The sequence below is a fragment of the Elephas maximus genome, chromosome 25 (assembly GCF_024166365.1).
Source record: "Elephas maximus indicus isolate mEleMax1 chromosome 25, mEleMax1 primary haplotype, whole genome shotgun sequence".
Taxonomy (NCBI): Eukaryota; Metazoa; Chordata; class Mammalia; order Proboscidea; family Elephantidae; genus Elephas; species Elephas maximus.
In genome coordinates, this window is record NC_064843.1 from 23,270,754 (window position 1) to 23,286,531 (window position 15,778).

Sequence of the window (15,778 nt, forward strand, 5' to 3'; positions counted from 1 at the left end):
AACACATAAAACACTTAGTATGGTGCATGTTGCAAGCCCTTGTGATGGCTTTTAATTATCTGGCCCAAGACCGTGATTGCCGCCTGGGATCAGAAGACCTGGGTCTTGGGCCTGGCTCTAATCTGCTGTGTGACCTAGAATAAGTCTCTTCCCTTCTCTGGGCTTCAGGTTCTTCAACTGAAAAATGAGGGAGTGGGATGATCGGAGGTCACCCTTTCAGTTCCCCAGTCCTGCCCCAGCTCCAATTATCACCACTTAGTCCATTAACCAAGGAGCCCTGGAGGTGCAATGGTTAGTCACTCAACTGCTAACCAAAAGGTCAGCTGTTCAAACCCACCTGAGGCTCCATGAGGGGAAAAGACCTGGCAATGTACTCCCATAAATATTACATCCTAGAAAGCCCTATGGGGCAGTTTTACCCTGTCATATAGGTTAGCTATGAGTCAGAAACGACTTGATGGCACACAACAACAACATGCCATTAACCACCAGCCTTCGTCCCTCACTCCTGTCATGTACGGGTCAGGGTGTACATTTGCCTTATTTGGGAAGAACAATGATAACGATTTAACAAGTGTATTTAAAGGGCCTACTATGCGCCAGCCATTTTACATAACTATCTCATAAAGGAGTCTATGGGATGGAGAAAATTAACTTCCTTTACAGGAAAACTGAAGTTCTAATTAACTGACGAGCATCTGCTTTGCAGTCCTGCAGTCCTGGTTTTCAATCCCAGCCCTGCCATTTCCTAGTTATGTGATCTGGGGCGAGTCCCTTCCCCTTTAAGCTGTAATAAACCAAAACCAAACCCGTTACCTTCAAGTCAATACCCACTTATAGTGATCCTGTAGGACAGAGTAGAACTGCCCCATAGGGTTTCCAAGGAGCCGCCGGTGGATTTGAACTGCGACCTTTTGGTTAGCTTCGGAGCTCTTAACCACTCCGTCACGAGGGCTCCAAGCTGTAATAACAATGCTAAGTCACCATTGTTTTAGATGTACTGTGTTGAGCACTGTGATAAGCTCTCTATATGCTCGTCATTTCATCCTCACCACCATCCGTGAGGTAGCTGCCACTGAGTCGATTCCGACTCGCAGTGACCCCATGCGTGTCAGAGTAGAGCTGTGCTCCACAGGGTTTTCAATGGCTGATTTTTCTTCCAAGGTTCCTCTAGGTGGACTCAAACCTCCAACCTTTCAGCTAGCAGCTGAAGGTGTTAACCATTTGCAACATCCAGGAACTCTAGTTTAATGAGTACCCCTGCCATTTTCAGAGGAGGAAACTGAGGCTCAGAGCAGTTAAGGAACTTGTCTGTGATCACACATCCAGTTAACATACAGAACCAGGATTCAATCCTAGGGCTGCCTGATTCTGAAGTCTGAGCTTTTCTTCTTTATTACCATTTATAGAGAACTGAGATGGGGGGCAGGGGAGACTGGAAACCTGGATCTTCCTCTGGTTCCCTGCCACCCATTTAATAAGAGAGAATGCTCGGCCTTTGGGGAATCCGAGGCTAGGACAGGGGACCCAGGGGGCCTATTTTCAGACTTGGGAGGGTGGAGTCATAGAGCAAGTTGATTTCAGAGATGATTGAAACGATGCCGTCCAGGGAGGTCTTAATCTGGTTGGCACAGGCTTTAGAAAAACGTCACACCTATGAATATATGTCAGGTTTCTCAACATTAGCACTATTGACATTTGGGGCCAAGTAATTCTTTGTTTTGAGGGGCTGTCCTGTGGATTGTCAGATGTTTATCCCTGGCTTCTACGCACTAGATGCCAGTAGGAACTCCCCCCTTCCATCAATTGTGACAGCTAAAAGTGTTGCCAGATATTGCCAAATGTCGCCTGGAGGGGTGAGCACTACTGGTTGAGAACCACTGGTATATATCGATTTTTCAATGCAAAGGGTCCAAAACTTTTATCAGATGCTCAGAGAAGTTACGATTCCCAAACCATTAAAGACCATTTACTTAACAAATATTTGAGTTTTTAGGGGGTAGACATTGTTCTAAGAATTGAGAATACAGTAGTGACCAAGATACCCTTTGTCCCCGTACTCATAGAGCTGAGAGTCCAGTAGAGGAGAAACTGAACAAGTACGTAATCACCAGAGAGACAAACATCAAAAAAGGGGAGGTATACTTATCTACTGCAATTACCCCCATCCTGCAGATGAGAAAACTGAGGCCTATAGTGGAGATGTAGTCTCTCTTAGGTAACAGAGGAGTCAGGGATAGAATCCGTGGGAAATGGAGTCACTTAAGAGGCAGGATAGAGTGATGGCTAAGAGCCCAGACTCTGGAGTCAGGCTACCTAGGCTCAAATTTCAGCTCTGCCGCTGATTCGCTGAATGACCTGAGCCATGGGTCACTGCCTCAGTTTCCCCACCTGTAAAGTGGGGATAGTACTAGCACTTACCTCCGGGGGTATTGTAAGGATCACATGAGTTAGCAAATATAAAGTGCCTGCTACACGGTTATAAGTGCTTGCTGTTATCTAATTAAGATTGCCTCCCAGCCAGCTGGCCCTTTTTACCAACTAGGGAGCAAGGAGAGAGCACCCGGCCAGGAACTCCAGGGGTTGATTCCTGGAGTCAATCCAAGCAATAGCCCTCCCCTCCTCCCCGCCCCACCTCCAACTTCCTCCTTTGACCTCTGGCTCCTCCACCCCCATCAAGGGGAACTTGGGGAGAGCTTGGCTTTCAACACGCAATGGCAGGAAGTGGCTTTGGTTACCACATCCCCTTGCCTACTTCCCCCAGACCCTCCTTCCAATACCACTATAGAGTTTAGCTAAGGCCCTGGGAGAAGAGGCAGAGAGCAGGATACACCCCCAGGTCCACTCCCACCCCTCCCCCCTGCAACACTGACTGGGGTCATGGCTTGGACTCCAAGCCCCTCACCCAGGCAGAGGCCTCATCAGGAAGGGGAGGGGGCTGATCTTGGAGCCCTGAGTCACCAGCTGGATGACACAGCCCTGCAGGCTGCTATTAGTAACTCCAGGCCCCCAGAATGGGGTCAGCCTCACGAGATGAGGAGCCCTCCCTCTCTCTAGGATGGGGGAACTCCAAGCCTGTTTCTCCCAAACCTGCCAGAGAGGGGAGGGGCAGCCAAAGTCCCCGGCAGGATGTTGGGGAGACACTGGCGTCTGGGATAAACCAGAAAGGTGAGTGCGCTGCAGGCCATTGCCCGAAGGGAGAGCATCACTGCAAGTGTCCACTCCCTGCCCCCCACACCCCTACCATCCCTAGCCCCAGGGTGGTGGCAATCCCCATGGTGACTCTTTAAGGCCCTAATAATAAGTCATGCCTCCCACGTATAAGTGTTGCACACCTTCAAAGGGGAAGGCATAGAGTGTAGACTTTGGAATCAGAGCTTCTGAGTTCCAATCCCAGCTCCTACCACTTACCGGCTGTGTGACCGTGGACAAGTCACTTTACCTCTCTACACCTCCATTTCCTTACCTATAAAATGAGGACAGTCCCCATTTCTGTGCGTTGTGGAGGGGATTACATGTGATTATGCATTGAAAGTTCTTGGCCCAGTGCCTCGCACATAGTGGGCACGCACAAAACGTTAGCAGTTGCGACTATGTTACTCTAGTGCCCTCACCTCAGCTTTATAAATTAGGGTTCATGATCCCATTTTACTGGTGAGGAAACTGAGGCTCAGGGACTTGCCTGAGTGCACATGGCAAGCAAGGGGCAGAGCTGGGACTCACCTGAGATCTGAGACCAGCACCCTATTCTTTCCACCATAGCATTCTCAGCCCACTCGGCAGTAACCCTAATAATCAATGCATGTGGGGCCTTGACCGTTTATCCAGCGCTGTCACAATCTTATCACATCTGACTTGCACCACATGGTGGATCCTTTCTCACCTATTTGCATCTGAGTTTCAGAACCCCTTGGCATCCATGGGAGGCAGAGATACAGGCCATTTTAAAAGTGACGGACCCAAGGCCCAGAGAACTGCTTTAGTTGCTCATTGTCACCCAGGTGATGAGTGATGGAGCTCCGGCTTCGGCCCTCTGACTCCAAATCCCGTGCTCAGTTCGGGTCATTGGATTTGGTGAGAAGGAAGTCAATGGGGAAGCTGTCTGGGAACCGACAGAAGGAGCAGGCATGAAGTATTGAAGTGGGCTTTATAGAAAAAAAAAAAAGTTGCCATTGTGACCCCATTTCTGGCCACTCCACGTGTGTCAGAGTAGAACTGTGCTCCATAGGGTTTTCAATGTCTGATTTTTCAGAAGTCGATTGCCAGGTCTTTCTTCTGTGCCTCTGGGTGGACTTGAACCTCCAACATTTTGGTTGGCAGCTGACTCATGCTAACCATTTACACTGCCCAGGGGCTCTGTTTAAAAAAAGGAGGGGGGAGGAGGCAAAAGAGTAAGGAAGCTGGAGAAAGAAGAGAACTGCCAAGTGGAGTTTCCTTTAAGGTGGAAGGTTTGTGTCCTCAAGATGGGACAGTGCTGTGGCTGGAGAGATGTGTGAGTTGAGGAGAAAGAGGGTGAGCCCAGGACCAGTTCCTCTGGCACCGGACTGCCCACTGGCAGGTAAAGACATGCTTGGGGTCCCAGGAAAGCAGGCTGTTATTGTTGGATGCTGTTGAGTCAATTTCAACTCATAGCAACCCGATGTGACACAGTAGAACTGCCCTATGGAGTTTTCTTGGCTGTAATTGTTACGGAAGCAGATTGCCAGGTCTTTCTCCCTAGGAGCTGCTGGGTAGGTTTGAACCACCAACTTTCAGTTAGCAGCCGAGTGCCCCCAGGTCTCCCTTAGCAAAGCAGTTGCAGCCCCAAAATAGACATTCAAAAAGTTGGGTTTGATATACTGAAAAAAAAAATCCTCAAAGTGCAAGCATGAGAAAAATCAGATTTTTGATGGAGTTCCTTATCATATTTCCAGGTTTAGTGTTGTTGATGTACTTTGGGTAATTGTTGGGGACCCCGACCTCATTGCCATTGAGTCAATTCCAACCCATAGTGACCCTATAGGATGGAGTAGAACTGCCCCATAGGGTTTCCAAGGCGGTAATCTTTATGGAGGCAGACTGCCACATCTTTCTCCTGCAGAGCAGCTGGTGGGTTCAAACTGCCCACCTTTCGGTTAGCAGCCAAACACTTAATGCCATGAGGGCTCCTTAATGGGTGGGGAAGGGCATTATATTTTCAGTGCTCATGCCCCAAAGGTCTAAATCCAGCCAGGTTAGTGATAGATGTGGGGTGGGGCAGGGGGAGCCCTCAATGCTAGGGAAACCCAAGGTTAAACACACAGTGGGCCTTCAATTCACAGAACTGTGGGGGACAGAGCAGGAGGGAGACGTCCACACGGTACACAGAGAAACTGGCGACGTATTTTGCCCCTTTTTACAGCCCCAGGTTGAACCCCTACTCTTGGCCAGGTGTATTTTCTCACACATCCTCTAGTTCAGTGGTTCTCAGAGTGTAGTCCCAGGACCAGCAGCAGCAGCATTACCTGGGAACTTGTTAGAAATGCAAACCCTCGCCTGCCGCCACCCCAAAACTAGTGAGTCAGCAATGCTAGGCTGGGGCCCAGCCGCCAGTGTTTTAACAAGTCTGCCAGCTGGTTCTGATGCACGCTCAAGGCTGAGACCTCTGCTTGCTCTTGGCCCCACGTCCCAGATGAGGAAAATGAGGCTCAGAGAGATGTGACCTTGCCCAAGGTCAGGCAGATAGTACCAAAATTGGGTGGGAACTAGACCTGTCCAACTCTAAAGTAGGTGTGCCTCACCATAATATTATAGCTAGGGGTGGCATTCCAATACTTAACCAGAACCTAGGGAGCCCTGACCAATCAGAGCTAGTGACAGAGAGCACTCCCAGAACCCCCCCTGAATAGTAACCAACATTAACCGTTTCATTGCTGGACCTGGCTGGCCCAGAGGCTTGGGGGAGGGCCTAGGGCTCTGGGGGCACCTATTCTCCATGGGTAGAGACATGTTTCAATATTTTCGCAATATTCAACCAGTTTTCTGGTGCATACCTGTTGAACATCAGCTTTGGCTATAGTCTCCTGGCCTAGAAGGAGGGGCTCCTGAAGCTTGTACTGGGTAGGGAGAGCCTTGAGCTAAATATAGACCCAGACACCACAGGTAGGATGAGTGCCTTATGGCAATACCTGTTCAGCAGAGCTTCTCAAATGTGGCTGTACACTGGAACCACCTGGGATCCTTAAACAATACGATGCCTAGGTTTCAACCCCCTGTCCCCCGCCCCCCACCCCTGGAGATTCTGATTGAACTGGTCTGGGGTGCAGCCTGGGCACTGGGATTTTTATAAGCTCCCCAGTGATTTTAATATGCAGCCCAGTTTGCAAATACTGCTTTATGAGGCCCCCTGAAACCTGAAAGAGACTCCGGATTAAGAACCCCTAGTTTTCATCAGTATTTCTCAAGATTGGGGACTTAAAAAAAAAAAAAGTACAGAAATCTCAAAGCTCACCTCCCAGAGATTCTGATTGAGGACCTGCGGTGGGGCCCGGAACTGAAGGTTTGCAAGCTCCAGTGGTTTAGAAATCACGGAGGTGGGCAGCCCCGGAGGGCCAAGACAGCTGAGAGAAGCTCAGAGATTCTCCCCCCTCGTCCCCACCCACCCCAGCTTAGCTGAAGCAATTGAGAGCACTTTGCCAGGAAGTATCCAGAACGAATTTCCACAGCTCTTCCTTCCCCTGTGCTGCAGAGACATTGCTTCAAAGAACACAACTCTGAAACAGCCCAAGACACCCTCCCAGGAGAACCGTTTTCTGCTGTGCAGCCACTGCAGTGCCCCAGGGCTGGGGGCTGGGGTGGGCCTGCTCTGATTGCCTTTTCTTCCCGTTAATCCTGGGACACCAGCATCTGGATGCCATCTGCATATATCTGCATGTTGAATTTTAGTGCCCCTCCTCCCCTGTGGCGTGTTAGGGGAAAATAAAGCTAATATATTCAGGAGGCCTGCTGCGCTGTTTCAGCCTCACGCAGCGCAGGGACTTTGATGCACCTGAAGCCTGGGGCCTGGGATGAAAGAAAGCTGGGCCAGGCTCGGTGGGGATGGCAGCGGAGGAGGCACTCAAAAGCTTCCTGAGGCCGAGAACCGGCGACGCTGTTCCTGATGAGAGCAATGCTAGCTCTCTCCAGTGGACAGCGTCAGCGGAGGGGGTGCGGGGGCTTTCCCATTGAGGGAGTGAGATTCCTTCTCAGCCTCTGACAGACTGGCTTGGAGACCACCCATAAGGCTCTCCTAGCTCCAACCATCACTGATGAAGAGGCCAGCCAGGTAAGGGCTGATACAGTGGAAGGGGCTGGGTGCTGGAACCAAACAGCTGTGGATTTGAACTGGATGGCCTTGGGTACATGACTTCCCTCCCTGAACCTCAGTTTCCTCATCTTTATAATGGGGGTGCAGTCGCTGGGTGGCATGAAGAGTTAAGTGCAAGACTACTAACTGAAAAGTTGGTGGTTTAAACCCATGCAGAGGCACCTTGGAAGAAAGACCTGTCAATCTACTTCCAAAAGATGGCAGCCATTGGAAACTCTATGGAGCGCAGTCCCACGCTGACACACAGGGGTGGGAACCCACTCCACAGCAGCTGCTTTTTGGTAATAAGCTCATTACATGGCAATGGGACTCATGTCTTTATTTGGCCACTGGGTAATGGAATATCTTTCCCATTCTTGGGTGAGTAATCAATTACTACATGATAAATGACCCCAAAACTTCATGGCTTTAACAACAATTTATTATATCTCACGATTCTGTGGGTCAGGAGTTCAAATACTGGCATAGCTGGACTCCTTGTCTTCAGCTCCATGATGCCTGGGGTCTCAGCTGGTTGAACTGGACGGTCCAAGATGGCTTCACTCACATTTCTGGGGTTGAGGCGGGGCCAGCTAGAAGGCTGGGCTCAGTTGGGGCCCTTGCCCTCCTCTATGTCATCTCAGGGCCTCTCTACATGGTCTCTCCAGCCAGTCTTCTTGCAGAGTGGCTCAGTACTCCCAGAGACAAAGGCAGAGGCCATTGGTTCTCTTAAAGGCTGGGCCCAGAACCAGCCTAGTATCACTTCCACTGTACCCCATTGGCCAAAGCAGTCACAGGCCAGCCCCATTCAAGGGCAGGACAACAGAGCCCACCTTTGGGTGGAAGGAGTGTCAAAGAGTTTGTAGCCACCTTTGTTCTTCCAGAGAGGGAGGCAGCTTCCCATTTGACACCTCCCCAGTGGCAGGATGCAGACATGTGACTGGGCTTGGACCATAGGATGCTCCCACCCAGAACTCTGACTGCTGCACTGACTCACAAGCAGGAGGTGACACTGAGAGCTCGGTGGTGGCAGCAGCCCTGGGATCCCCACGAGCTGTCCCTGCAGCACACCCCTGACCATGATCACTGCTGACCAGCCTCCCTAGGCTCCAGCTAACTTCCCAAGTCTGGCCTTGAGCCTCCACATCGATGCGATGAGCCTCCAGAACCCCGTTCAGTACAATTCCTTTTTGCTTAAGTTAGCTGGAACGAGCTTTGATTGCCTGCAACCAAGGACCCTGATTGGCATGAGGATCATTCTCTTCTCCTCAACTCCCCGAATGCCCAGCTTTGATCGCAAACATCACCAGCCTCGTTTCTAAAAGCCTTCTGGAAATCACCTCCTAAAGGTTCCAGTGGCACTTCTAGTGCAAAGTAGGCCAAGTCTGCTCCTCCCCCGCCCTGCTCCTTCCTCTGGGCTCCCCCTCCTGCTTTCTGTTCAGGGAACTGTCCCTTCCCAGGCCCCCAATTTCCAAACCATCTGTATGTAATCCTATAGCACCACCTCCACCCACGTCATCCAGTCAGTTGACAACCTGGACAGTCCTCCTAAATCCATCACCTCCATCCCCTGCCTTCCCACTGCCATTGCTCCAGCTTCAGACCTCCCACTTCTCACCTGTTACTGCAATAGTTCAGCCCCTCTGGTACCCAGCACCACACTCCCAGATTCATCAACTTGGTCAGCTCTCCCTGACCAAGCTCAGAAAATTTCCATAGCTCCCTGTTGCCTCCGGAATAAGGTCTGGACTCCTTAGTCAACCAAGGCCCTTCAGAACCAAATCCCACCCACCTGCTTTTGCAATTATCCTTGCAATTAAAGCTAGAAAGAAATGCTAATGTTGTCTGTGGCTGTTGTTAAGGGTCCACCAACCCAGTCTGCCCCTGACTCATGGTGACCCCGAATCTTTGGGATCCACAGGGTTTTCATTGGCTGATTTTTGGAAGTAGATCACCAGGCCTTTCTTCCTAGTCCTTCTTAGTCTGGAAGTCCTGCTGAAACCTGTCCAGCATTGCAGCCTCCACTGAAGATGGGTGGTGGCTACGCCTGATGTGCGTTGGCCAGGAATTGAACCCAGGTCTCCCACACTGAGGGCGAGAAACCACTGAACCACCACTGCTAGCGCCTTGCTATTTAAAATGTAATTCGTGGACCAGTGACACTGGCAGGACCCTGGATGGCGCAGATGGTTTGTGCTCCACTACTAACCTAAAAGTTGGCGGTTCGAACCCACACAGCAGTGCTGCAGAAGAAAGGCCTGGCGATCTGCTCCCATAAAGATTATAGCCAAGAAAATCCTGTAGAGCAGTTCTACTCTGAAACGTGGAGTCACCAGGAATCAGAATAGACTCAGTGGCAGTGTTTTTTTTTTTTTTGTTTCTGGTAACATTAGCATCACTTGGAAGCTTGTTGTGCGCCTTAGAGTTGATTCTAATTCATAGTGACCCCTAGTAACAGGGTAGCACTGCCCCATACAGTTTCCTAGGTTATAATCTTTATGGCAGCAGATCATCAGATCTTTTCTCCCGCAGAGCTGCTGGTTGGTTCAAACTACGGACCTTTCGGTTAGCAGCCAGGCACTTAACCACTGTGCTACTAGAGCGCCTTTGGAGCCTGTCAGAAGTGCAGAATCTCAGGTGGATCCCCCAGACCTGCTGAATCAGAATCTGCGTTTTAACCAGATCCCCAGGTGGTTCATATGCACATTAAAGTTTGAAAGTTTTCAGATGCCAACAGCATCCAGAGGTGGACTCATAGGAGCAGGCCCTGTGGTCACCTTGTGGGGCCAGGAACTTGAGTTTGTCCTGCTGGAACCACTGAATTGACGGGTGTCTGTGATACCCTGCCGATGACAATTCTAAACAAACAAATGAATCTGACTTCCTAAGGCTATTAAGGTTGCTTAACTCACAGGTATAAGCAAATGAAAAGGTTGCTGGATGGCTCCCTGATGGAAAAAAAAGGCTGGGTTCTCAGTTCTCATTTCCATTCAGCAAACATTTATTGCATTCCTGCTGGGCGCCAGGCTATGCGCTGGGCCAATGGAGTTAAAGGAGCCGTGAGCTTGTCCTGAAGGAGCTCAGAATCCAGGAAGGGAGACAGACCACAAAGAGATGGATTCAAAAACCAGCGTACAGGCCAAAGGCACCCACCTCTCACACACACTCCACACTCCATTGCTGAGCCTCAGTACCTGGAGCACGCCAGGCTCCGGCCACTGGGCCTTGGCGTCTGCACCCCCTTTCTCTCCTCACACACTTCCCACGCCTCCTCTCTGCACTCTGGCTCTGCCTGGCTAAACCTTATTCATTCTTCAGATTTTAGCTGCGATCATCCTTCCAGGAAAACGCTGCTGACCACCCCAACCTGGGAAGGGGGCTGCTCATGTGTTCCCATGACCCACCTACCCCACCACTTCCCTTATTGTGGCATTTTTCAGAATTTAGAGAGGATTTCCTGTTTATCTGTCTATCTCTGAAACCCTGGTGGCGTAATGGTTAAGTGCTACAGCTGCTAACCAAAGGGCCGGCAGTTCAAATCTGCCAGGCGCTCCTTGGAAACTCTATGGGGCAGTTCTACTCTGTCCTGTAGGGTTGCTATGAGTCGGAATCGACTCGATGGCAGTGGGTGGGCAGGCTGAGGACGTCATGAGGATAGGTCTCTTGTCCTCTGTGAACTCACACCATGTGCGAGGCACTGTTCTGCGCATTTACACATATTAACTCATTCAATCCTCACAACTACCCAGTGAGGTGGGCACTATTAGCTTTCCCATTTCACAGATGAAGAAAGAGAGGCACAGGAAAGTTAAGTAAGTTGCCCAAGGTTTCACACAGCTAGTAAATGACAGAGTAGGGCTTCAAACCCAGGCAGTCTGGTTCCAGGGTTTGCATGTTGGAAGAGGTGGTGATTAACTCCCGGAAGAAGTCAAAGATCAGAGAAGACATCAGAGGGAACAAAATCTGAGCCAGACTTTGAAGAGTGAATAGGAGTTTACCAAGTGGACAAGGAGAAGCCCTCGTGGTGCAGTGGTTAAGTGATACGGCTGCAAGCCGAAAAGGTTGGCAGTTCGAATCCACCGGCCCCTCTGGGGCAGTTCTACTCTATCCTGTAGGGTCACTATGGGCTGGAATTGACCCTACAGAAACAGATTTGGTTTTTTAGGGAAGTGGACAAGGAAGAACAGGGCTTTGCAGACTTAATGACCTTCAATCTGGGCCCCAGAATCCCTGGGTGGTGCAAATGGTTAACACACTCAGCTGCTAACCAAAAGGTTGACGGTTCAAGTTCACTTAGAGCTGCCTAAGAAGAAAGGCCTGGCAATATACTCCCGAAAAATCAGCCATTGAAAGCCTTTTGGAGCACAGTTCTACTTTGACACACAAGGGGTTTTTAATCTGGGCCCCACCCGTCAGTTTGCATTTTCCTGAAGGGAAAACAGAAGGCAACTGACAGCATTCCAGACACTGACCAAGGAGGCTTAGACAGGGTCAGCGCTGGTCCAATTTCAGCCAGGGTCACCTATAAGTGAGGTGGGGCAGGTTACACACACCTGGGGCTCTGGTCTTTTCATCCCTGCGTGGGTGAGGAGCCCGAAGTTCAAGGCTCTACTCCTGAAGTGTCACCCCTTCCTGCAGGGATTGGCTCACCTCCTCCTCAAGGATGTCCTGAGCAAGCACGCTTTCCAACAGATGTGGGTGCAGAGCAGAGAGCCAGGAAGCCTCCTCTCTTCCTTACAAAGCACCCCAAAACCCCACTTCAGGTTGTCCTCAGTCTGACCTTACAGATTTGGGGAGCCTCCTCTGGCACAGGGAGCCATGAACTTTCACACCTATAGAACCCTTCTAAGAAACTGGATCTCAAGGGAACCACAATATGCAAAGCAGATGAGGAGGAGGTGCTATGCAGGAGTCAGTCTCCAGACCTTTCTTCCTAGTCTGTCTTAGTCTAGAAGCTCCGCTGAAACCTGTTCAGCATCATAGCAGAGAGAGGGGCCCTGGAGCCCTCATCTAATCCAGTTGACACATTTTACAGCTGGGGAAACTGAGCCCTAGAGGAAAGAAGGGACTTGCCAAGGACACACAGAGAGTCAGGGCCAGCACCTGGACAGGAACTTGGTCTCCTGAGCCAGACCAGCACTCTCACCGGTCCTTCCTCTCCAGTGCAATCTGGAAGACTCTTCCTCCTCTTCATTCACACCATCCAGCCATTCATTCATTCAGTCAGTAAATCTTTACTAGGCTCCAGTGATGTCAGGCACAGAGTTGGATCCCTGACCTCAGGGGCTGACAAGCTGGTGTGTAAGACAAACACGTTAGCAGGCATGTACAGTCCATCTGGCAAAGCCACGGAAGAGGCTGCGCTGTCTTGTTCACAGCAGTGTTCTCAGCCTAGCACGTTGGAGGTGCTCAGTAATGTGTGTAGAGCACCAAGGAAGGTGTGACAGGGGCAGGTGGGGGACAAGGTGGGAGGGCTGTGTTAGGCTTCAGAGCCCCTCTGTCTCCCTCCTCCACTCCTTCTATCACTCAGCACCCCTGGGGTGAGGGGGCTGGGGACATAAAGAGAACTTAGACCCAGGCTCTGACCGAGCTCCTGGCTTTGTGTGCTGGTTGCGCTAGACGAGCTCTCTGGCTCAACTGGTCACGTGGCACACGTGGCTATTTCAATTAAATTTAATTAAAATTAAATAAAATTTAAAGTTCGGTGTGCCGGTCTCACTGACCATATTTCAAGTGCACACGTGTCGCACAGGACTAGCGGCGGCCGTATCGGACAGCACAGGTTATACACCATTTGCTTTGTCACAGGAAGTCCTTCCATTGGGTGGTGCCGCTTATCCGTGGCAGGCCCTGCCGACGCCTGGATTTCAGTCTACCGGCCCCCCAAACTGTGAGAGAATACATGTCTGTTGTTTTAAGCCATCCAGTTTGTGGTAGTTCGTTACAGCGGGCCTAGGAAGCTCATACAGGTATGTCACTTAGGGAGAATCCATCATGCTTTACCTTATGGTATGTGCACATTTCTTTGTTATATGCCCATAAAAAATGTACTCAAAAATAAGTAAGCCAGAATGACCATCTACTATTACCATGAATTTATTTAAATTTTTAAAAATAAAAAGTATAGTGAGGACCCAGCAATTCCATTCCTGGGTATATACCCAGGAGACTTGAAAGCAGTGACCCAAACACACACGTACACCAATTGTTCATTGCAGCACTGTTCACAAATGCCAAAAGGGGGAAACGACCTAAATGTCCATCAACAGATGAAGGGATTAAAAAAAAAAATGTAATATGGTAGTTCAAACTCACCCAGGGGCACCTCGGAAATAAGGCCTGGTCACCTGCTTCTAAAAGGTCACAGCCTTGGAAACTCTATGGAGAGTTCTATTCCGCACACATGGGGTCACCACGGGCCAGAATCAACTTGATGGCAACTAACAACAACAACAATATACAATGGAGTATTACTCAACCACAAAGAGAAATGAAGTCCTGACACATGCTACAACGTGGATGAATCTTGAAAACATCACACTGAGAGAAGTAAGTCAATCACAAACGGACAAATATTATATGATCTCACTCATCTGAAATAGCTAGAATAGGCAAATGTACGGAGACCAGTGTTTATTACTGGTTACCAGCAATGGGCGGGAAGGGAAAGGGGGAATCATTTTTCAGGAAGCAATGAGTTTCCATTTATGGTAACAGAAATTTGGCCACAGATATTGGTGATGGTTGCACAACACAATGTCACTCAGCTGTACACACAAAAAGGTTAACTTGGCAAATGCCATGTTATATTTTGTTAAAATAATAAAAAAAAAGAAAGAAAGAAAATCCCTTAAAAAAAGGACTGTAAGGACATAATCTCAAAATAAAAGATGGGGCTCTGTACTGAGTTGAATAGTGTCGTCCTCCCCCCCGCCCCCCGCAAAATTCATGTCCACTGAATGTGACCTTATTTGGAAGCAGGCATTTTGCAGATGTAATCAAGTTAAGATGAGGTCATGCTGAATTAGGGTGGGCCCTAAAGCCAATATGACTGGTGTCCTTATAAAGAAAAACAAAACAAAACAAAACAAAACAAACCCACTGCCTTCGAGTCAACTGCGACTAACAGTGACCCTATGGGACAGAGTAGAACTTGCCCCACAGGGTTTCCAAGACTGTAATCTTTACAGAAGCAGACTGCCACATCATTCTCCTGCAGGAGTGGCTGGTGGATTCGAACCAACAAGCTTTTGGTTAGCACCTGAGTGCTTAACCTTTGTGCCACCAGGGCTCCTTGGTGTCCTTATAAGAAAAGAGAACCCCACAAGTACGGCCCTGGACACCCTCTTAACTCAGCACTGAAGTCACTCTGAGGTTCACCCTTCAGGCAAAGATTAGACAGGTCTATAGGGCAAACTGGGAAACCCTTGTGGTATAGTGGTTAACAGCTATGGCTGCTAACCAAAACGTCATCAGTTCGAATTCACCAGGTGCTCCTTGGAAGCCCTATGGGGCGGTTCTGCTCTGTCCTTTAGGGTCGCCACGAGCCAGAATGGATTTGACGGCAATGGGTTATAGGACAAATAATACACATGAGGAATGTACTTTGTAGTTTAATCATGTATTCGAGACTAAATGGGCACACCAGCCCAAAAGCAAAGACGAGAAGGCAGGAAGGGACAGGAAAACTGGATGAATGGGAAGTACAGCCAGAACACTCCTTAGAAGCAAGGATAGCAAGATTATGTCTCACATGCTTTGGACATGTTATCAGGAGGGACCAGTCCCTGGAGAAGGACATCATGCTTATTAAGTTAGAGGGTCAGTGAAAAAGAGGAAGACCCTCAAGGAGATGGACTGACACGGTGGCTGCAACAATGGGCTCAAGCATAACAACGACTGGGAGCATGGCACAGGACCGGGCAGTGTTTCGTTCTGTTGTACACAGGGTTGCTTGAGTCGGAGTTGACTCAAAGGCACCTAACAATAACAACAACATCAGTTAATCAAGAGTGACCAGGGCATTAAAATAGTTATTGTAACTTTATTCCATATGTTCAAAGCTAGAGGAAAGACTGAACATCTGAAATACAGACATGGATCATATTAAAAAAAAAAAAAAAAGTCAGAACACCAAAGACACAAGGAAAATATAAGCCCGAGAGACAGAAAGGGCCACATAAACCAGAGACTCCATCAGCCTGAGACCAGAAGAACCAGGTGGTACCCAGCTACCACCAATGACAGGGAACACAACAGAGTCCTTGAAGGAGAAGGAGAAAAGTGGGGTACAGAACTCAAATTCTAGTAAAAAGACCAGGCTTAATGGTCTGACTGAGACTAGAGGAGCTCCAGAAGACATGGCTCCCAGACTCTCTGTTAGCTCAAAACTAAAACCATTCCCCAAACCAACTCTTTCGACAAAGATTAGACTGGACTATGATACATGACACTTGTGAAGAGTATGCTTCTTAG